This window comes from Sminthopsis crassicaudata, chromosome 3 (assembly GCF_048593235.1).
Source record: "Sminthopsis crassicaudata isolate SCR6 chromosome 3, ASM4859323v1, whole genome shotgun sequence".
NCBI lineage: Eukaryota > Metazoa > Chordata > Mammalia > Dasyuromorphia > Dasyuridae > Sminthopsis > Sminthopsis crassicaudata.
Window position 1 is genome coordinate 413,254,083 of NC_133619.1, and position 22,941 is coordinate 413,277,023.

The following is a 22,941-nucleotide window of genomic DNA, read 5'->3' on the forward strand; positions in this document are numbered from 1 at the left end:
TATATATATATATATATATATTTAGCTGAGTGAGACTTTAAATCTGAACTTGATCATAATAATTCTGTGTAGCAACTGAACTAAACTGATGTCTAATATTTTATTCTTATGAGAGACAAAGTGGATAAAGTCGTCCCTCAGATTTTGGGTTAAGATATATATGTTTATTCTTGCTGTTTTATTTACTTTGTGAAAGCTATGTTATTAAAGGACTACATGGAATGGGACAGTACTAGTCAGTAAAAATTTTTTTTAATAGAAAAATGTATTTGGTTGGGGCTCAAATTGATGTCAGGAAAAGAGCAGACTTGCAAATTATATTTAGAAGAGATAATCTAAGGTTATTGGATTCCCTGAAAATCATGATAAAACAAACAAACAAACAAACCAACCTAGATACTATTTTTCAGGAAATAATCAAAGAGAACTGCCCAGATATAATAGAATCAGAAGGTAAAATAGATATTGAAAGAATTCATTGATCACCTACTGAAAGAGATCACAAAATCAAAATTCTAAGAAATATTGTGGCTAAATTCCAGGACTATCAGACCAACGAAGAAAATACAACAAGCAACCAGAAAAAAATAAATAATTTAAATACAGAGGAGCCACAATAAGCATTATTCAGATTCTAGCAGTGTCAACATTAAAGGATCAAAGGGCTTGGAATCTGATATTCCCAAAGGCAAAAAGAACTTAATATGCAGCCAAGAATAACTCACCCAGCCAAATTGAGCATATTCTTCCAGGAAAGAAGATGGGCATTAAATGAAATAGATGAATTCAATTTTTCTGATGAAAAAAGACTGGAGCTAAACAAAAAGTTTGATCTCCAAATATAGGACTCAAGAAAAGCATAAACAGGTAAAAATAAATCTTGAGAACTGTATTTCTGTTATGGACATACATAAAGAGTGTATATATAATTTGAATTTACTATTATAATACAAAGAAGTTCTAGAGGTGGAAAGAAATGTACCAGAAAAAGGGAAAAGTGGAGGTACTACATCTCACAAAGAGATAAAGGAAACCTATTGTATCTGAAGGAAAGAAAGGAAGGAGATGACCATAGTGTGAATCATACTCGCATCAGAATTGGTTCAAAGAGAAAATATTAGACATATTCAGTTTATAGAAAGACTTCTTCCACCTCATTGAAAAGTGGGAGGGGGGCAGCTAGGTGGCTCAGTGGATAGAGCACCAGCCTTGAAATCAGGAGGACATGAGTTCAAATCTGGTCTCAGACACTTAACACTTCCTAGTTGTGTGACCCTGGGGAAGTCACTTAACCCCAGCCTCGGGGGGGGGGGAAGTGGGAGGGGAAAAGTGAAAAGTGAAGGGGTAAGATAACTAGAAGGGGATACAGAAATTATAAAGGAAAGGTTTAAGAAAAGGTGAGAAACTCTATGGGGAAGAAAGGGATCCTTCAGAGGGAGGGCTGCATGAGACAAGTGCTTATCATAAGTTTAATACTAGAGAGAGAGGTAAGGGGGAAAGGAAATAAATAAACATAATTTGGGGATAACAAGGTGGCATGAAATACAGAATTTGTAGTTTTAACCATAAATGTGAATAGGGTAAACTCCCCCATAAAGCAGAGGTGCATAACAGATTCGATTAAAAGTCAGAATCCTACAATATGTTGTTTTTCTACAATATGTTGTTTTTAGGAAACACACTTGAAGCAGAGTGATACAAATGGAGTAAAGGTAAAAGCCTAGAACAGAAACTGCTATGCTTCAGTTGAAGTAAAAAAAAAAAAAAAAAAAAAAAAAAGCAGGGGTGCGCATCCTGACCTTAGATCAAGAAAAAGCAATAACTTATTTAATTAAAAGAGATAAGGAAGGGCACTATATTTTGCTAAAGAGTAGCATAGATAGTGAAACAATATCAATACTAAATATATATGCATCAAGTGATATATAGCATCTAAATTCCTAAAGGAGAAGTTAACAGAACTGCAAGAAGAAATACACAGCAAACTATAATAGTGAGAGATCTCAAACTTGCACTCTCAGAACTAGATAAATCAAACCACAAAATAAATGAAAAGTAAGTCAAAGAGGAAAATAGAACATTCGAAAAGTTAGGTATGCTAGATTTTTGGAGAAAACTGAATGGAGACAAAAAGAACTTCACTTGGCAATTCATGAAACCTATACAAAAATTGACCATATATTAGGTCATATAGACATCAAAATTAAATGCAGATTAAAAGGCAGAAATAGTAAAGGCATCCTTCTCAGATCACGATGCAATAAAAATTACACTCAAAAGCCAGGGGAAAATAGACAAAAAGCAATTGGAAATTAAGCAATCTTATTCTAAAGAGTGATTGGGTGAAACAGCAAATCATAGACAAAATTAATAATTTTATCCAAGAGAATAACAATAATGAGACATCATACCAAAATGTGTGGGATGCAGCCAAAATGATAATAAGGGGAAATTTTATATCTCTAGAGGCTTAATTGCATAAAATAAAGAAAAAAATCAATGAATTAAGTTTGCAACTAAAAAAGCTAGAAAAGGAGCAAATTAAAAACCCCAGTTAAACACTAAACTTGAAATTCTAAAAAAATAAAAGGAGAGCTTAATAAAATTGAAAGCAAAAAAAATATTGAATTAATAAATAAAACTAAGAGTTGGTTCTATGAAAAATCCAACAAAATAGATAAACCCTTGGTAAATTTGATTAGAAAAAGGAAAGAGGAAAATCAATTTGTTAGTCTTAAATTTCCACTAATGAAGAGGAAATTAGAGCAATAATTAAGGTTTGCTTTGCCCGACTTTATGCCAATAAATTTGATAAATGAAATGGATGGATGAATACTTTCAAAAATATGTTGCCCAGATTAAAGAGGCAGAAATAAATTGATTAAATAGTCCCATTTTAGAAAAAAGAAATAGAACAAGCTATTAATCAATTCCCTAAAAAAAATCCTCAGCCCCAGATGGATTTACAAAAGAATTCTACAAAACATTTAAAGAATAATTCATTACAGTGCTACATAAACTATTTGAAAAAATAGGGAATAAAGGAGTCCTACTAAATTCCTATTATGACACAGACACGGTACTGATACCTAAAACAGGTAGGATTAAAAAAAAAAAAAGAAAAAAAGAAAATTACAGACTAATCTCCCTAATGAACATCAATGAAAAAATTATAAATAAAATATTAGTGAATAGATTACAGAAAAATCATCTCCAGGATAATACACAAAGACCAAGTAGGATTTATACCAGGAATGTGGGGCTGGTTCAATATTAGGAAAACTATTAACATAATTGACTATACCAATAGCCAAATTAACAAAAAAAAATGATTATCTCAATAGATGCAGAAAAAGTATTTAATAAAATTCAACACCTATTCCTATTAAAAACACAGACAGTATAGGAATAAATGGACTTTTTATTTTTTTAATTTTTTAATTTTATTAATTTTGTAATGATACATTTTTTGTCAGTATATATGCAGGAGTAATTTTTTTTATAACATTATCCCTTCTATTCATTTTTCCAGATTTTCCCCTTGCTCCCTCTACTCCCTCCCCTAGATGACAGGCAATCTCATACATTTTACATGTGTTACAGTATACAGATACAGATACAGATATAATATACAGATATAATATACAGTATACAGTATACAGATATAATATATGTGTGTAAATCCAATTTTCTTGTTAAGTATTGGATTCCGAAGGAATAAGTAATCTGGGTAGATAGATAGTAGTGCTATTATTTTACATTCAATTCCCAATGTTCCTTCTCTGGGTGTAGTTGTTTTTGTCCATCATTGATCAGCTAAAAGTGACTTGGATCTTCTTTATGTTGAAGATATCCACTTCCATCAGAATACATCTTCATACAGTCTTGTTGTTGAAGTGTATAGTGATCCTCTGGTTCTGCTCATTTCACTCAACATCAGTTGATGTAAGTCTCTCCAAGCCTTTCTGAATTCATCCTGCTTGTCATTTCTTACAGAGCAATAATATTCCATAGCCTTCATATACCATAATTTACCCAACAATTCTCCAATTGATGGACATCAATTCATCTTCCAGTTTCTAGCCACTACGAAAAGAGCTGCTACAAACATTTTGGCACACACAGGTCCATTTCCCCTCTTTAGTATTTCTTTGGGATATAAGCCCAGTAGCAGTAAATGGATTTTTTAAAAAGTAATCAATAACATCTATTTAAAATCATCAGTAAGCATCATATGTAATGGCAATAAACAGGATAGCAGACTTGATTAAAAGCCAGAATCCTACAATATGTTATTTACAGTAAACACATGAAGCAGAGTGATTCATAGAGTAAAGATAAAAGGCTTGAGTAGAAACTACTATGCTTCAGGTGAAGTCAAAAAAGCAGGGGTACCCATCCTGATTTCAGATCAAGTACTAAAATTCCCAATAAAATCAGGAGTGAAACAAGGTTGCCCACTATCACCATTACTATTCAATATTGTATTAGAATTGGCAGCTTAGGCAATAAGAGATGAAAAAGAAATTATAGGAGTTAGAATAGGTAATGAGGAAACCAAATTATAACTTTTTGCAGATGATAAGGTGGTATACTTAGAAAACCCCAGATATTCTACTTAAAAAAAAAAAAACTACTAGAAATAATTCGCAATTTTGACAAAGTTGAAGGATACAAAATAAATTCACATAAATTATCAGCATTTTTATACATCACTAACAAAATCCAACAGCAAGAGACACAAAGAGAAATTCCATTTAAAATAACTGTTGATAGTATAAAACATTTGGGAATATATCTGCCAAGGAAAAGTTAGAAACTATATGAGCAAAAGTACAAAACATTTTCCAGAAATAAATAAAGTTTTTCAGAAATAAAGTTGGATCTAAACAATTGGGAAAATATTAAGTGCTCCTGGATAGGTTGAGCAAATATAATAAAGATGACAACAATACTAAACTAATCTATTTATTTAGTGGTATACCAATCACACTTTCAAGAAGCTTTTAATGACCTAGAAAAAATAACAACAAACTTCATCTGGAAGAACAAAAGGTCAAGGAACTAATGAAAAAACAAAAACAAAAACAAAAACAAAAAACATATGAAGGAGTCTAGTTGAATCTGATCTAAAACTATATTAAAAAGCAGCAGTCACCAAAGCCATTTGCTACTGGCTAAGAAAAAGAATAATCTATCAGTGGAATTGATTAGATTTACAGAAAAAAATAGTCAATGATCATAGCAATCTAGTATTTGACCAACCCAAAGACCCCAGCTTTTGGGATAAGAATTCATTATCTGACAAAACTGCTGGAAAAATTGGAAACTAGTATGGCAGAAACTAAGCATTGAACCCATCCCTAATATGATATACTATGATAAGGTCAAGATAGGTTCATGATTTAGGATAGTGTACCTCTCAGATCTGTGGAGCAGAAAGGAATTTGTGACCAAAGAAGAACTAGAGATTGATTAAAAACTAGAAAATTTTGATTACATTAAGTTTAAAAGTTTTTATACAAACGAAACTAATACAAACAAGATTAGAAGGTGAGCAATAAACTGGGAAAACATTTTTACATACAAAGGTTCTGATAAAGATCTCATTTCTAAAATATATAATTGATTTAAATTTTTAATAATTCAAACCATTCTGAAATTGATACATGGTCAAAGGATATGAACAATTTTCAGATGAAGAAATTGAAACTATTTGTAGTTATATGAAAAGGTGCTCCAAATTACTGTTGATTATAGAGATGCAAATTAAGACAACTCTGGGATACCACTACAAACCTGTCAGATTGGGTAAGATGACAGGAAAAGATAATTACAAATGTTGGAGGGGATGTGGGAAAACTGGGACACTGATAGATTGTTGGTGGAGTTGTGAAGGGATCCAACCATTCTGGAGAACAATTTGGAACTATGCCCAAAAAGTTATCAAAATGTGTATACTCTTTGATCCAGCAGTCTTACTATTGTGTTATATCCCAAAGAAATATTAAAGAAGGGAAAGGGACCTCTTATGTGAAACAATGTTTGTGATGCCCTTTTTGTACTGGTTAGAACTAGAAATTGAGGGGATGCTCACTAATTGGAGAATGGCTGAATAAATTGTGGTATATGAATGTGATGGAATATTATTGTTCTATAAGAAATGACCAGCAGGATGAATACAGAGAGGCTTGGAGAGACATATGTGCACTGATGCTAAGTGAAATGCACAGAACTAGGAGATCATTATACACTTCAACAGCAATATTATATGATGATCAATTCTGATGAATGTGGCTCTCTTCGACAATGAGAGGATCCAAACAGCTTCAATTGATCTGTAATGAACAGAACCATCTACACCCAGAGAAAGAACACTGGGAAATGAGTATGGAACATAACTTTTCCAATTTTTCTGTTATTGTTTGGTTGCATTTTTGTTTTTTTCCTCAGGTTATTTTTACCTTATTTCTAAATCCAATCTTTCTTGTGCAACAAGATAACTGTATAAATGTGCATACATATATTGTATTTAACATATACTTTAACATTTAACATGTATGGGACTATGTGCTACTTAGGAAAAAGGGTGGGAGAAAAGAGGGGACAAGTTGAAACAGATGTTTTTGCAAGGGTCAAAGTTGAAAAATTACCCATACATGTTATGTATATAAAAAGCTATATTAAAAAAAAAAAAGAATCTGCAAAAAAAAAAAAAAAAAAAAAAAAAAAAAACCTCCTATGTTATTTCAACTAATTGATTTTTATTGAATGTTGTCTTCTTTGTTTTCAATAGGATTAATAACATCAGTGGGTAATGTCTTGGTTTGCATATGAATTGAAGTAGAGTTTCATGAAGTCAACAGCTTCACTGTCTCTTCCACAGTTATTGAATTCTAGTGGCAAGACAAAAATCATTAGGATATGTAATGATCCAGGGATGCATTGGATGACTTTGGTGTCTGATTCCTGACCAAGTTCTAAGCATTCCAAAGTTTGTGCTTTAGCGATCTTCACATCTTTGAAATAATTGTTTTTACCAGCTAATTCTACAAGGGGAAGTCTTCATATGGTTCTATTAGACAGCTTCCTAAATCAGCTATATGTTTGAGTCCTGTTGGTTCCCTAAATCAAATTTAGCCTATCTGCTGAGCTGGTTTTATTTGGATGTGGTAGGTAACTTTTTATAGAAATTGGCCATATTGTGAAATTAGTTCACAATTTGTGGAGACTGAATATTTTAACTTTCAGCATGGTTGAGAAAGGAAATGAAAAGAAGCTTTGGTCTTCTTTGTATTGAATTGAGAATAACATATAAAATAAGGAAAATGATAAGATGTTTCCATGATATGGTATGAAATCCTAAATAAGTAATGGGAACTCAGTGTTAGTTTTCCTGGGAATAAGGTTGGGGTAACTCATAATATAGAACTATGGTTTGGGAAAGTATTTGTGACAGCATGAGAAGGAAGTACTTTTGTTATCGATACTTTATCATTTCTACAAGGTGTTATTATTTTGTTTTGTTTTGAAAGGCCCATCATTTGACTAAGCATTACTTGGAAAAATATACACAATAAAAAAAAAAATCAAGGTTGAAAGGAACTCCAGTAGCTATATTGGTTGGCTTGTATCTAAAAAATAATCCTCTCTATTATATATTGGACAAGAGTTTGTCCAACCTTTTTATGATCTCATGATCTTTATGATAAAGAACTCACCACTTCTTCCTATAGTACATTAAAATTTTGATAATTACTAAAATATGGCATCCAAAACCAAACATAATATTTCATTTGTAGTCTGAATAATATGTTTAAAAATCAAACTTGAAATAAAATTTAAATAGTAAATTATAAGGTTATCATTTATAGAATTATATTGGATATGTTCCAAAATACAGTTAAAATGATCAAAGGAATGTAAAACTGTGAATATCCTTTGACCCAGAAGTGGAACCACATTTTCACTTTTGTTATCATAAGATAATAGCATCATGACTCCCTAGTTGGATCAAATTATTGCATTCAAGAATAACTTCCTAAATAATTCTCATAATTCCTATTTTATTTGGTAGCTTCCAAATTCCATGATATTGAAATTTTTAAAAATCTCTATCGCATGCACATGCATAAAGATACATACTATATATATATATATATATATATATATATATATATATATATAATGTGTGTGTGTGTGTGTATACATATATATACATATATATGTATATATATATATATATACACACAAGTAGATACACAGAGATGTGTGTATTTGTGTATAAGTATGCATACATCTATCATCTATTTATTCATCTAATATGGTGGTATACACAGTGCCTTCTTTGTCTACATTCTCTTTTAAAATTTCTTTTGTTCTCTTCTTTGCGTTTTATTTTTCAAATTATCAAGCATTTAATTTCCTTCCTCTCTTTCCTGGAAACTGAGAAATGAAAATATTCAAAATAACATTGCAATAAATATTCAAGGAAAGGCAGGAAACAAAAATCTTGCATTTACCATTTACAGAAAATGAACATATCATTTTGTCCATAACTTTTCTGTAATGAGGAGGTTTTATTCTTCATCATTAATTCAGATGCATAAGGGTTAACCATTTTGTTGACCAGATTTTAAAATTATTGTTTTTTATTAGTATTATCAATTTGCATTGCAACACTTTGCAAAAAGTCATACAAGTCTTCCCAGTTTTCAATGCAGCAATTTCTCTTATCATTTATTTATTGCATAATATTATATTACATTAATGTATCATTCAGATATTGCCCGACTGATGACTATCCATTTCCTTTGAGTTTTCTGTTACTAAATAAATAAAATGAGCTGCCACAAATATTTAAATAACTATAGATCTTTTTCTTCTTTGAGGGAAGGGAAAGGAATTATCTTTTTACAACACCTACTCTTTGCTAAGCAATTTGCTAAGCAGTTGATAAATGCTATCTCATTTGATCCTTATTCTGACCTTGTTATGTAGGTGCTGTTATTATTCTCATTTTACAATTGAGGATCTGAAGATGACAGTCACAGAGCTAATATGAGTATAAGTGTCTTTAAATTCAGGCCTTTCTCACTACAGAACTAACCTGACAAATTGCCTCAATTTCCTCTTTTAAAAATAACATCTAACATATTGTTTGGTTTCTATTTTTTCTTTCACTTTATATGTGACTTCTATTTAAAAGAAAAAAAATTAGAAAAAAGAAATTAGAAAAAAATTAGAGATTAAACAAGTCATGAACTTGACCTCTCCCTCACTTTTTAAATTTGTCATCAATTTGACTTTCTTTTCCACTTGGAAGAGATAGATTAATACATCCTTGTTCGTTTTTTAAAAAGTAATATATTTAAATTGAAATAATTTTCAGTAAACATTAACATTATTTAAAATACACATAAGACATTCATAAGATCTTTCAAAATAAATATAAGCATAAAAATTCAGCAAATGATCTGATCTGCAAAAAGTGAAATTAAACCACAAAATCAAAATTTTTGAGATTTATTAGAGAATGGTCTTCTCCCTTGCTTTCACTTTCACAGGAGTCCACAAAAATTCTTAAGACACCGACAGCATTTTCTGATCATCAGCAATCACTAAGCTTGGTACCAGAGGCATATTGATGGCCAGTTGATAAAGCACCAGAACTAGATTGATAAAGATCTGAATTCCAATCTATTTTGAGAAACTTAATACTTCAATGATTCTGGGCAAATAATTTAACTTTTTCCTATATCACTTTTTCATTTGTAAAATAAAAATAAAGATAATAAGAATAAGAATAAAAAATAAAATCTACCACTCAAGATTATTAAATATATAATTAGATAGTATTTGTAAAATAATCTATGGATGTTAAAGCAATATATAAATGGTAGATATTTTCACTAGATAATGAAATGATTAGCTAAAATAAGAAAATTCTACTTTTTGATTCCTTGTCTAGTCCACCATGCTTCTTATTTGTCTCCTCATCCAAGGGTCAGTCATTCCGTCAGTGCTTTCATATTTTCCTAGAATAAGTATAATCACAATTCAATTAATTGAGAGTGAGTTTTATGCTACATGTCCTCGTGGGCAAAACAAAATAGCTATTTTGTTTTTTTGCAACTATAATTTTGCAAAGCTAAATGAGAAAAATTCAGGTCAATTGATATATTTTTCCAACTTAGATGAATTCTTGATTTTTAGAATTTTCATTCCATGCCACTTTTGACGTTGTATTCATTTGACATCTTCATTTTTGGGGGGGCAATTGTTTTTATTTTTGAATCATTGTCAAGAAAATCATCTTTATCAGTTAAATTCAGACTTTTACAAATTTCCCTGCCTTGGTGTTTTAATTCCACTTTCAATAAAACATGCTTGTTTTCTTGATGTCTCAGTTTAACATGCTACATTAGCAAGTAATGAAAAAGAAAATATAAATGTTTTAAAGAAAAGTATAGATATAGCGACTTCCGGCCAAGATGGAGGCATGGAGGCAGACAGCTGCTTGAGCTCCTCACTTTCTCTCAGGACTTACTTCATGACAAGCCTCAGAGTTAATGCTTGACCAGAAAAGAAACCCACAAATAATCACCAAGAGAAGACATCCTTGAAATTCACCAGAGAAGGTCTGTATTTGCTCAGGGGAGGGTTGAACAGACTGGGTGCAGACTGAGGGCAGGCAAGCCAGAGCAAGACAGACAGCTCACAGAGCTCACACCAGGGTGGGAAAGTTACCATCTCTGCCGATCCTGCAAAAAAAGCTTTTACCCCAGTGTGCACGTTCCATCTTGGCAGCAAGCCAGGAGCAGCAGAAAGGGTGTAAACACCAGAGGTGAAGATTAAAACCCTGGAAAGCTAGCGTCTCTGGGAACCTCCCACCCCCACACCCACCTGGAGTGACTCGGAGTTCTCAGAGCCTCAGAGCACAGACACAGTGCAGCCATCTCTGTCCTGTTAGTGGCTCACTGCTGCCCTACCCCCAGTCTGTAGAGGAAGCCCATTAACACCATCCAGCCCCATCCCCCCAAAAAACAGACCAATTGTTTCTCTTGTCAATTTGTTTTCTTCCATTCCGCTCTTGACAAAATGAACAAAAAATTCAAAAGGGCTCTAACAATTGACAGCTTCTGTATGGAGGGAGAGCAGACTTCAAATACTGAGGACACTTAAAACAGACTGTCCCCAGAGGAATCCCCTAAGGGGGATATGAGCTGCTCCTCAATACAAAAGAACCTCATAGAGGAAATCAAAAAGGTTCTCACAAGAGAACTAGAAGAGAAATTGGAAAAGGAAAGGGAAGCTTGGAAAGAGAGCCTGGAGAAGTTATCCAGAGTGGATAAAGAGATTAAATCATTGATAAATAAAATTAGTGAATTAGAAAAGGCAAACAACTCCAAGGAAAACATGATTAGTGAATTGGAAAAGATAAACAACTCCAAGGAAAACAGGATTAGTGAGCTGGAAAAGGTAAACAACTCCAAGGAACACAGGATTAATGAACTGGATAAAGAAATCAGCTCTCTAAAAAATAAAATGGAAAAAAAATCCATACAAGAAAAAAACTCACTTAAAAACACAATTGGACAATTACAAAAAGATATAAAAAAAGTGAGTGAAGAAAATACATCATTGAAAATTAGACTCGAACAAGTAGAAATGAATGACTCAAGGAGAAACGAAGAGGTAGGCAAACAAAACCAGAGAAATGAAACAATTGAAAAGAATGTCAAGTACCTTATTAGAAAGACAACAGACCTGGAAAACAGATCCAGGAGAGACAATTTGAGAATAATCGGACTCCCTGAAAAATGTGAGAAAAAAAGAGCTTGGACACTATTTTCGAGGAAATTCTCAAAGAGAACTGCCCAGACATTTTGGAAACAAAGGGTAAAATAGACATTGAAAAGGACCCTAAAATCAAAACACCAAGAAATATAGTGGCCAAGTTCAAGAACCATCAGACAAAAGAAAAAATATTGGAAGCTGCTAGAAAAAATCAATTCAGATATGGAGGAGCCACAATAAGTATAACCCAGGATCTAGCAGTGTCTACATTAAAAGAATGAAGGGCCTGGAATATAATATTCCCAAAAGGCTAAGGAACTTGGTATGCAGCCAAGAATACCTTACCCAGCAAGAATGAGCATCATTTTCCAGGGAAGAAGATGCACATTTAATGAAATAAATGAATTCCATCTATTCTTTTTTTTTTTTTTTTTTTTTTTTTTTTTTTTTTTTACTGTATGCAATTTTATTTTATTTTATTTTTTTTTTAATTTTTTTTTATTATATATATATATATTTTATAATATTATCCCTTGTATTCATTTTTCCAAATTACCCCCCCTCCCTTATTCCCTCCCCCCGACGACAGGCAATACCATACATTTTACATGTGTTACAATATAGTCTAAGTACAATACATGTGTGTGAATATCATTTTCTTGTTGCACAATAAACATTAGAATCCGAAGGTACATGCAACCTGGGCAGACAGATATTAGTGCTAACAATTTACATTCCCCTCCCAGTGTTTCTTCTCTGGGTGTATCTACCTCTGTCCATCATTGATCAACTGGAAGTGAGTTGGATCTTCTTTATGTTGAAGATTTCCACTTCCATCAGAATACATCCTCATACAGTATCGTTGTTGAAGTATACAGTGATCTTCTGGTTCTGCTCATTTCACTCAGCATCAGTTGATTTAAGTCTCTCCAAGCCTCTCTGTATTCCTCCTGCTGGTCATTTCTTACTGAGCAATAATATTCCATAACTTTCATATACCACAATTTACCCAACCATTCTCCAACTGATGGACATCCATTCATCTTCCAGTTTCTAGCTACAACAAAAAGAGCTGCCACAAACATTTTGGCACATATATGTCTCTTTCCGCTCTTTAGTATTTCTTTGGGATATAATCCCAGTAGTAGCGCTGCTGGGTCAAAGGGTATGCACAGTTTGATAACTTTTTGGGCATAATTCCAGATTGCTCTCCAGAATGGCTGGATTCTTTCACAACTCCACCAGCAATGTATTAGTGTCCCAATTTCCCCACATCCCCTCCAACATTTGTCATTATTTGTTCCTGTCATCTTAGCCAATCTGACAGGTGTGTAGTGGTATCTCAGAGTGGTCTTAATTTGCATTTCTCTGATCAGTAGTGATTTGGAACACTCTTTCATGTGAGTGGATATAGTTTCAATTTCTTCCTCTGAGAATTGTCTGTTCATATCCTTTGACCATTTATCAATTGGAGAATGGTTTGGTTTCTTATAAATTATGGTCAGTTCTCTATATATTTTGGAAATGAGACCTTTGTCAGAACCTTTGTTTTTAAAAATATTTTCCCAATTTGTTACTTCCCTTCTAATCTTGTTTGCATTAGTATTATTTGTACAGAAACTTTTTAGTTTGATGTAATCAAAATCTTCTATTTTGTGATCAATAATGATCTCTAGTTCTCCTCTGGTCATAAATTCTTTCCTCCTCCACAAGTTTGAGAGGTAGATTATCCTCTGTTCCTCTAATCTATTTATTATCTCCCTCTTTATGCCTAAATCATGGACCCATTTTGATCTTATCTTGGTATATGGTGTTAAGTGTGGATCCATATCTAATTTCTGCCATACTAATTTCCAGTTTTCCCAACAGTTTTTTCCGAATAATGAATTTTTATCCCTAATGTTGGAATCTTTGGGTTTGTCAAAGATTAGATTGCTATAGATGTACCCTTTTTTGTCCTTTGTATCTAATCTGTTCCACTGATCTACCGGTCTATTTCTTAGCCAATACCAAATGGTTTTGGTGACTGCTGCTATATAATATAGCTTTAGATCAGGTACACTTAGACCACCTTCCTCTGAGTTTTTTTTCATTAGTTCCCTTGCAATTCTTGACCTTTTATTCTTCCATATGAATTTTGTTGTTATTTTTTCTAGGTCATTAAAATAGTTTCTTGGAGTCTGATTGGTATAGCACTAAATAAATAGATTAGTTTGGGGAGTATTGTCATCTTTATTATATTCGCTCGGCCTATCCAAGAGCACTGAATATCTTTCCAATTATTTAAATCTGATTTTATTTTTGTGGCAAGTGTTTTGTAATTTTTCTCATATAATTCCTGACTTTTCTTTGGTAGATGGATTCCCAAATATTTTATACTCTCAACATTTGTTTGGAATGGAATTTCTCTTTGTATCTCTTGCTGTTGCATTTTGTTAGTGATATATAAAAATGCCGAGGATTTATGTGGATTTATTTTGTATCCTGCCACTTTGCTGAAATTTTGAATTATTTCTAGTAGCTTTTTAGCAGAGTCTTTGGGGTTCTCTAAGTATACCATCATGTCATCTGCAAAAAGTGATAGTTTAATTTCCTCATTTCCTACTCTAATTCCTTGAATCTCTTTCTCGGCTCTTATTGCCGAGGCTAGCGTTTCTAGTACTATATTGAATAGTAATGGTGATAGTGGGCAACCTTGTTTCACTCCTGATCTTACTGGGAAAGGTTGCAGTTTATTTCTATTGCATATTATGCTTACTGATGGTCTTAAATATATACTCCTGATTATTCTAAGGAATAATCCATTTATTCCTATACTCTCAAGAGTTTTTAGTAGGAATGGATGTTGGATTTTGTCAAATGCTTTTTCTGCATCTATTGAGATGATCATATGGTTCTTATTAATTTGATTATTAATATGGTCAATTATATTAATAGTTTTCCTAATATTAAACCAACCCTGCATTCCTGGAATAAATCCTACTTGATCATAGTGTATTATCTTGGAGATGATTTTCTGAAGTCTTTTTGCTAATATCTTATTTAAGATTTTAGCATCAATATTCATTAAGGAGATTGGTCTATAATTTTCTTTCTCAGTTTTCGATCTACCAGGTTTAGGTATCAGTACCATGTCTGTGTCATAAAAGGAATTTGGTAGGACTCCTTCATCCCCTATTTTTTCAAATAATTCATATAACATTGGGGCTAATTGTTCTTTAAATGTTTGGTAGAATTCACATGTGAATCCATCTGGCCCTGGGGATTTTTTCCTGGGGAGTTGATTAATAGCTTGTTCTATTTCTTTTTCTGAAATGGGACTATTTAAGCAATTTATCTCCTCCTCTGTTAATCTAGGGAGCCTATATTTTTGGAGGAAGTCATCCATTTCACTTAAGTTATCAAATTTATTGGCATAAAGTTGGGCAAAGTAACTCCTTATTATTTCTCTAATTTCCTCTTCATTGGTGGAAAGATCCCCCTTTTCATTTGTAAGACTATCAATTTGATTTTCCTCTTTCTTTTTTTTGATCAAATTTACCAAAGGTTTATCTATTTTATTGGCTTTTTCATAAAACCAACTCTTGGTTTTATTTATTAATTCAATAGTTTTTTTACTTTCAATTTTATTGATTTCTCCTTTTAATTTTTGTATTTCGAGTTTAATTTTTGGTTGGGGGTTTATAATTTGGTCTTTTTCTAGCCTTTTACGTTGTAAGCCCAATTCGTTAATCTTCTCTTTCTCAATTTTCTTCAAATAAGCCTCTAAAGATATAAAATTTCCCCTTATTACCGCTTTAGCTGCATCCCAAAGATTTTGATATGATGTCTCATCATTATCATTATCTTGGGTGAAATTGTTAATTGTTTCTATAATTTGCTCTTTCACCCAGTCATTCTTTAAGATGAGATTATTCAGTTTCCAATTACTTTTTGGTCTATTTACCCCTAACTTTTTACTGAATGTAGCTTTTATTGCATTGTGATCTGAGAAGAAGGCATTTATTATTTCTGCCTTCCTACATTTAATTTTGAGATCTTTATGTCCTAGTATATGGTCAATTTTTGTATAGGATCCATGAACTGCTGAGAAGAAAGTATATTCCTTCCTATTGCCATTCAGTTTTCTCCAAAGGTCTATCATACCTAGTTTTTCTAATGTTCTATTTACTTTTTTAATTTCTTTCTTGTTTGTTTTGTGGTTTGATTTGTCTAAATCTGAGAGTGCAAGGTTGAGATCTCCCACTATTATAGTTTTACTGTCTATTTCTTCTTGCAGTTCTCTTAACTTTTCCTTTAGAAAGTTAGATGCTATACCACTTGGTGCATATATGTTTAGTATTGATATGGCTTCATTATTTATGCTACCTTTCAGCAGGATATAGTTTCCTTCCTTATCTTTTTTAACGAGATCTACTTCTGCTTTTGCTTGATCTGAGATAAGGATAGCTACCCCTGCTTTTTTGGCTTTACCTGAAGCATAATAGGCTCTGTTCCAACCTTTTACCTTTACTCTGTATGTATCTCCCTGCTTTAAGTGTGTTTCCTGTAGGCAACATATTGTAGGGTTCTGCTTTTTGATCCAATCTACTATCCGTCTCCGTTTGATGGGATCGTTCATCCCATTTACATTTACAGTTAAAATTACTAATTCTGTATTTCCTGCCATCGTATTATCCCCAGATTATGCTTTTTTCCCTTGACCCCCCTGATCTCCCTCCCCGATATTTAATTTACAGACCCCCCTTGTGACGCGCAACCCTCCCTCTTTTTTTTTTTTTTTTTTTTTTTTTTTAGGATCCCTCCCCCCTCCCTCCAAGTCCTTTCACTTATTCCCCTTTTCCTTTTCCCTTTTCCTCTCCCCCCTTTTAATGAGGTGAGAGAAAATTCTCTGAAAAACAAATATGTTAATTATTTACTCTTTGAGCCTCTTCTGATGAGAGTAAGATTCACACAATGATTCTCCCCCTCACTAAGTTCCCTCAGATATGGTGTATTTTCTATGTCTCTTCCTGGGATGTAGTTTCCCTCTTTTTATCACTTCTTCCCCTTTTTCTGAACCGACCTCCTTCCCTTTACCACACCCCCCTTTTTTTCTTTTATATCAGTAAAATCAAATTATCCTTGAGTATTTTTTATATACCCACAACAGAGTTACAGTTCTCAAGGGTTCTGTGTACCTTTTTCTGTTTCTCTTCAGTCTTGTGGATGTAGATCAAATTTTTTGTTTAAGTCTGGTTTTTTTCTTAGAAACATATAGAATTCCTCTGTTTCATTGAATGACCATCTTCTTCCGTGGAAAAAGATGCTAAACTTAGCTGGGTAGTTCATTCTTGGTTGCAGTCCTTGATCTTTTGCCTTACGGAATATCAGGTTCCAGGCCCTTCTATCTTTTAATGTGGAGGCAGCCAGATCTTGGGTGACCCTTATTGTGGCACCTTGGTATTTAAATTGTTTTTTTCTAGCTGCTTGCAGGATTTTCTCCTTTGTGTGGTAATTCTGCAGCTTAGCCACAATATTCCGTGGTGTTCTTTTTTTAGGGTCTATTTCAGAAGGAGTTCGATGAATTCTTTCCACATCTACTTTCCCTTCTGTTTCTATTATCTCTGGACAGTTCTCTTTGATAATTTCCTGTAAAATAGAATCTAGGCTCTTTTTTTGGTCATAGTTTTCTGGAAGTCCAATAATCCGCAGATTATCTCTCCTAGATCTATTTTCCAGGTCTATAGATTTTCCCAGTAAGTATTTGACGTTGTTCTCCAGCTTCTCATTTTTTTTGTTTTGTTTGACTGATTCTTGGGTTCTCTGTGAATCATTCATTTCTATTTGTTCCATCCTGACTTTTAAGGAGTTATTTTCTTCTTTCACAGTTTTTAGTTCTTTTTGTAAATGCCCAATTTCGTTTTTAAATGAATTGTTTTGCTCTATTGAATTTTTTTCCATTTCCCTAATTTTTTTTTTTTGAGAATTATTTTCTTTTTCCAATTCAGAAATTCTATTTTCTTGAGACTTTTTTATCTTTTCCAATTCAGAAATCCTACTTTCCTGTGTTTTTTTAACCTTTTCTAATTCACTAATTTTGTTTCCCTGCATCTCCTGTGAATTCTTTATTTTTTCCAACTCCAATTTCAGGACATTATTATTCTCTATCATAACTTCCCTTTCCTTGCCCCATTTTTCTTCGATCTCCTTCAATTTCTTAAGAGCTTCTTCTAGGAGAGAGTTATGTGATGGGGGGCAGGAATCGTTCCCCTTTAGGTTGTTATCTTCTGAATCTTTGCTGTTAACTTCCTCGGGGTTGGATACCCGCTCTTTCTCTGTATAGAAGGAATCTATAGTTTTTCTAGATTTTTTGCTCATACTTAAAAAATCTTTTGGGGTCTGTCTCTGGGGTAGGAAATTATTTACTTCTTTACCAGCTTCCTCCCAGACCGGATGGATGCAGCGGCCCCTGCGCCCGCGCTAAGAGAGAGCTCTGGGAGAGAGTTCCCCACCCCCTCCCTGGAAGCGCCTCAGAGGTGATTAGCACTGCTGTGCTTTGAGGGCGTAGAATAGTGAAGACAGCAAGAAGCTCAGCCTATGTGTCCGGGTGGGGAGTGGGTGTCTGCAGCAGGTGACGTAAGAAGCCCCTGTGCTCAAACTGGAAGTGTCTGCCAGAAACCACGGTCCCTAGTTCAAAGGTTCCGCTTCTCTGGGACTTCCTGGAGCTGAGTTCCACTCCCTCCAGCTAAGCTAGGCAGTGTGTGTTGCCTTGGGCCGTATCCACCCACTTGTCAGTCTCTTAACTATTCTCAGGAGGTAGCTGAGGCCACACCCCCTGGTGCCGAGATCTGTGCCTGAGTCACCCCCAGGGTGTGTGTGGGGGGGGAATCTAATCTGAGTTTTAAAATATTTTGGCTTTCTCTTCTGAACTGCTAAATAATTAGCAGAGAAGAGCTAACAGCCTGTGCCAGATTCCTTTACCTCAGTGGCTTCTCTGATCCCAGAGCCCCTCCCAGTGCAATGGGCGCAGTGTGCCCCTACCCCACCGTCTGTGCTGGTCTTTCTTATTCCTCCCCTGAGAACTGACCTTTCCTGTTGAAACTCCAGATTCTCTTCAGCTGGTAAGTCGTGCTTCCAGTCCTTGTGGTATCTATCAGTCCTGAGCTAATTTTGAGACTTAATTTATCTAATTGGTTGTGAGGGAGTGAGGACGTTCACTGAGTCGTGTGTTTCTTCTCCGCCATCTTGGCTCCGCCCCCCTATCGAATTCCATCTATTCTTGATGAAAAAAACAGACCTACATAAAATGTTTGATCATCAAATACAGAACTCAAGAGATTTCTAAAAAGGTAAAAAGAAATCTTGAGAATTATACTTCTGCCAAAAAAAATATGTAAAGAACATATGTACAATTTGTCTTAGAAACTAGAGGTGGAAAGGAAATTATATTATACAAAAGTGTAAAGTGGTGGTACTACATCTCATGAAGAGGCAAAGATAACCTATTATATCTGAGAGAAAGAAAGGAGGGAGATGAACATAGTGTGTATCAATAGACATATTTGATTTATGGTAAACTTCTTCCACTTTATTGAAAAGTGAAAGGGAAGGAGTAAGCTAAGGGGAAGGGAATACAGAAATTGTGAGGAAAAGGGGTAAAATAAGGGGAGGAGCTTTAAGGTGGGGGAGGGATCTTAAAAAGGGAGGGCTGTGAAAAGCAAGTGGTGTTCACAAGTTTAATACTGGGTAGGGGGATGAGAGGGGAGGAAAGGGGAAAAGGATAAGCAGGGCCTAATAGGATGGCAAGCAATATAGAATTAATCATTCTAACCATAAATGTGAATGGGGCAAACTTCCTCATAAAGAGGAAGCAGTTAGCAGACTGGATTAAAAGTAAGAATCCTACTATATGTTGTTTACAGGAAACACACCTGAACCAGGGTGATACATTCAAATTAAAAGTAAAAGGGTGGAGAAGAATCTATTATGCTTCAGGCAAAACCAAAAAAGCAGGAGTAGCCATCCTCATCTCAGATCAAGCAAAAACAAAAATTGATCTAATTAAAAGAGATAAAGAGAAGATGGCGGAGAAGAAACACAGGACTCAGTGAACGTCCTCACTCCCTCACAACCAATTAGATAAATTAAGTCTCAAAATTAGCTCAGGACTGATAGATACCACAAGGACTGGAAGCACGACTTACCAGCTGAAGAGAATCTGGAGTTTCAACAGGAAAGGTCAGTTCTCAGGGGAGGAATAAGAAAGACCAGCACAGACGGTGGGGTAGGGGCACACTGCGCCCATTGCGCTGGGAAGGGCTCTGGGATCAGAGAAACCACTGAGGTAAAGGAATCTGGCACAGGCTGTTAGCTCTTCTCTGCTAATTATTTAGCAGTTCAGAAGAGAAAGCCAAAATATTTTAAAACTCAGATTAGATTTTCCCCGGACCCTGGGGGTGACTCAGTAGACTCGGCACCAGGGGGTGTGGCCTCAGCTACCACCTGAGAATAGTTAAGAGATTGACAAGTGGGTGGATACGGCCCAAGGCAACACACACTGCCTAGCTTAGCTGGAGGGAGTAGAACTCAGCTCCAGGAAGTCCCAGAGAAGTGGAACCTTTGAACTAGGGACCTCGGTTTCTGGCAGACACTTCCAGTTTGAGCACAGGGGCTTCTCACGTCACCTGCTGCAGACATCCACTCCCCACCCGGACACATAGGCTGGGCTTCGTGCTGTCTTCACTATTCTACGCCCTCGAAGCACAGTAGTGCTAATCACCTCTGAGGCTCTTCCAGGGAGGGGGTGGGGAACTCTCTCCCAGAGCTCTCTCTTAGCTCAGGCTCAGGAGCCGCTGCATCCATCCGGTCTGGGAGGAAGCTGGTAAAGAAGTAAATAATTTCCTACCCCAGAGACAGACCCCAAAAGATTTTTTTAAGTATGAGCAAAAAAGCTAGAAAAACCATAGATTCCTTCTATACAGAGAAAGAGCGGGTATCCAACCCCGAGGAAGTTGACAGCAGAGAATCAACAGACAACAACCTAAAGGGGAACGATTCCTGCCCCCCATCACATAACTCTCTCCTAGAAGAAGCTCTTAAAAAATTGAGGGAGATCGAAGAAAAATGGGGAAAAGAAAGGGAAGTTATGATAGAGAATAACAACGTCCTGAAATTGGAGTTGGAAAAAATAAAGAATTCACAGGACATGCAGGGAAACAAAATTAGTGAATTAGAAAAGCTTAAAAAAACACAGGAAAGTAGGATTTCTGAATTGGAAAAGATAAAAAAGTCTCAAGAAAATAGAATTTCTGAATTGGAAAAAGAAAATAATTCTCAAAAAAAAAATTAGGGAAATGGAAAAAAACTCAATAGAGCAAAATAATTCATTTAAAAACGAAATTGGGCATTTACAAAAAGAACTAAAAACTGTGAAAGAAGAAAATAACTCCTTAAAAGTCAGGATGGAACAAATAGAAATGAATGATTCACAGAGAACCCAAGAATCAGTCAAACAAAACAAAAAAAATGAGAAGCTGGAGAACAACGTCAAATACTTACTGGGAAAATCTATAGACCTGGAAAATAGATCTAGGAGAGATAATCTGCGGATTATTGGACTTCCAGAAAACTATGACCAAAAAAAGAGCCTAGATTCTATTTTACAGGAAATTATCAAAGAGAACTGTCCAGAGATAATAGAAACAGAAGGGAAAGTAGATGTGGAAAGAATTCATCGAACTCCTTCTGAAATAGACCCTAAAAAAAGAACACCACGGAATATTGTGGCTAAGCTGCAGAATTACCACACAAAGGAGAAAATCCTGCAAGCAGCTAGAAAAAAACAATTTAAATACCAAGGTGCCACAATAAGGGTCACCCAAGATCTGGCTGCCTCTACATTAAAAGATAGAAGGGCCTGGAACCTGATATTCCGTAAGGCAAAAGATCAAGGACTGCAACCAAGAATGAACTACCCAGCTAAGTTTAGCATCTTTTTCCATGGAAGAAGATGGTCATTCAATGAAACAGAGGAATTCTATATGTTACTAAGAAAAAAACCAGACTTAAACAAAAAATTTGATCTACATCCACAAGACTGAAGAGAAACAGAAAAAGGTACACAGAACCCTTGAGAACTGTAACTCTGTTGTGGGTATATAAAAAATACTCAAGGATAATTTGATTTTACTGATATAAAAGAAAAAAAGGGGGGTGTGGTAAAGGGAAGGAGGTCGGTTCAGAAAAAGGGGAAGGAGTGATAAAAAGAGGGAAACTACATCCCAGGAAGAGACATAGAAAATACACCATATCTGAGGGAACTTAGTGAGGGGGAGAATCATTGTGTGAATCTTACTCTCATCAGAAGAGGCTCAAAGAGTAAATAATTAACATATTTGTTTTTCAGAGAATTTTCTCTCACCTCATTAAAAGGGGGGAGAGGAAAAGGGGAAAGGAAAAGGAGAATAAGTGAAGGGACTTGGAGGGAGGGGGGAGGGATCCTAAAAAAAAAAAAAAAAAAGAGGGAGGGTTGCGCATCACAAGGGGGGTCTGTAAATTAAATATCGGGGAAGGGGATCAGGGGGGTCAAGGGAAAAAAGTATAATCTGGGGATAATACGATGGCAGGAAACACAGAATTAGTAATTTTAACTGTAAATGTAAATGGGATGAACGATCCCATCAAACGGAGACGGATAGCAGATTGGATCAAAAAGCAGAACCCTACAATATGTTGTCTACAGGAAACACACTTAAAGCAGGGAGATACATACAGAGTAAAGGTAAAAGGTTGGAACAGAGCCTATTATGCTTCAGGTAAAGCCAAAAAAGCAGGGGTAGCTATCCTTATCTCAGATCAAGCAAAAGCAGAAGTAGATCTCGTTAAAAAAGATAAGGAAGGAAACTATATCCTGCTGAAAGGTAGCATAAATAATGAAGCCATATCGATACTAAACATATATGCACCAAGTGGTATAGCATCTAACTTTCTAAAGGAAAAGTTAAGAGAACTGCAAGAAGAAATAGACAGTAAAACTATAATAGTGGGAGATCTCAACCTTGCACTCTCAGATTTAGACAAATCAAACCACAAAACAAACAAGAAAGAAATTAAAAAAGTAAATAGAACATTAGAAAAACTAGGTATGATAGACCTTTGGAG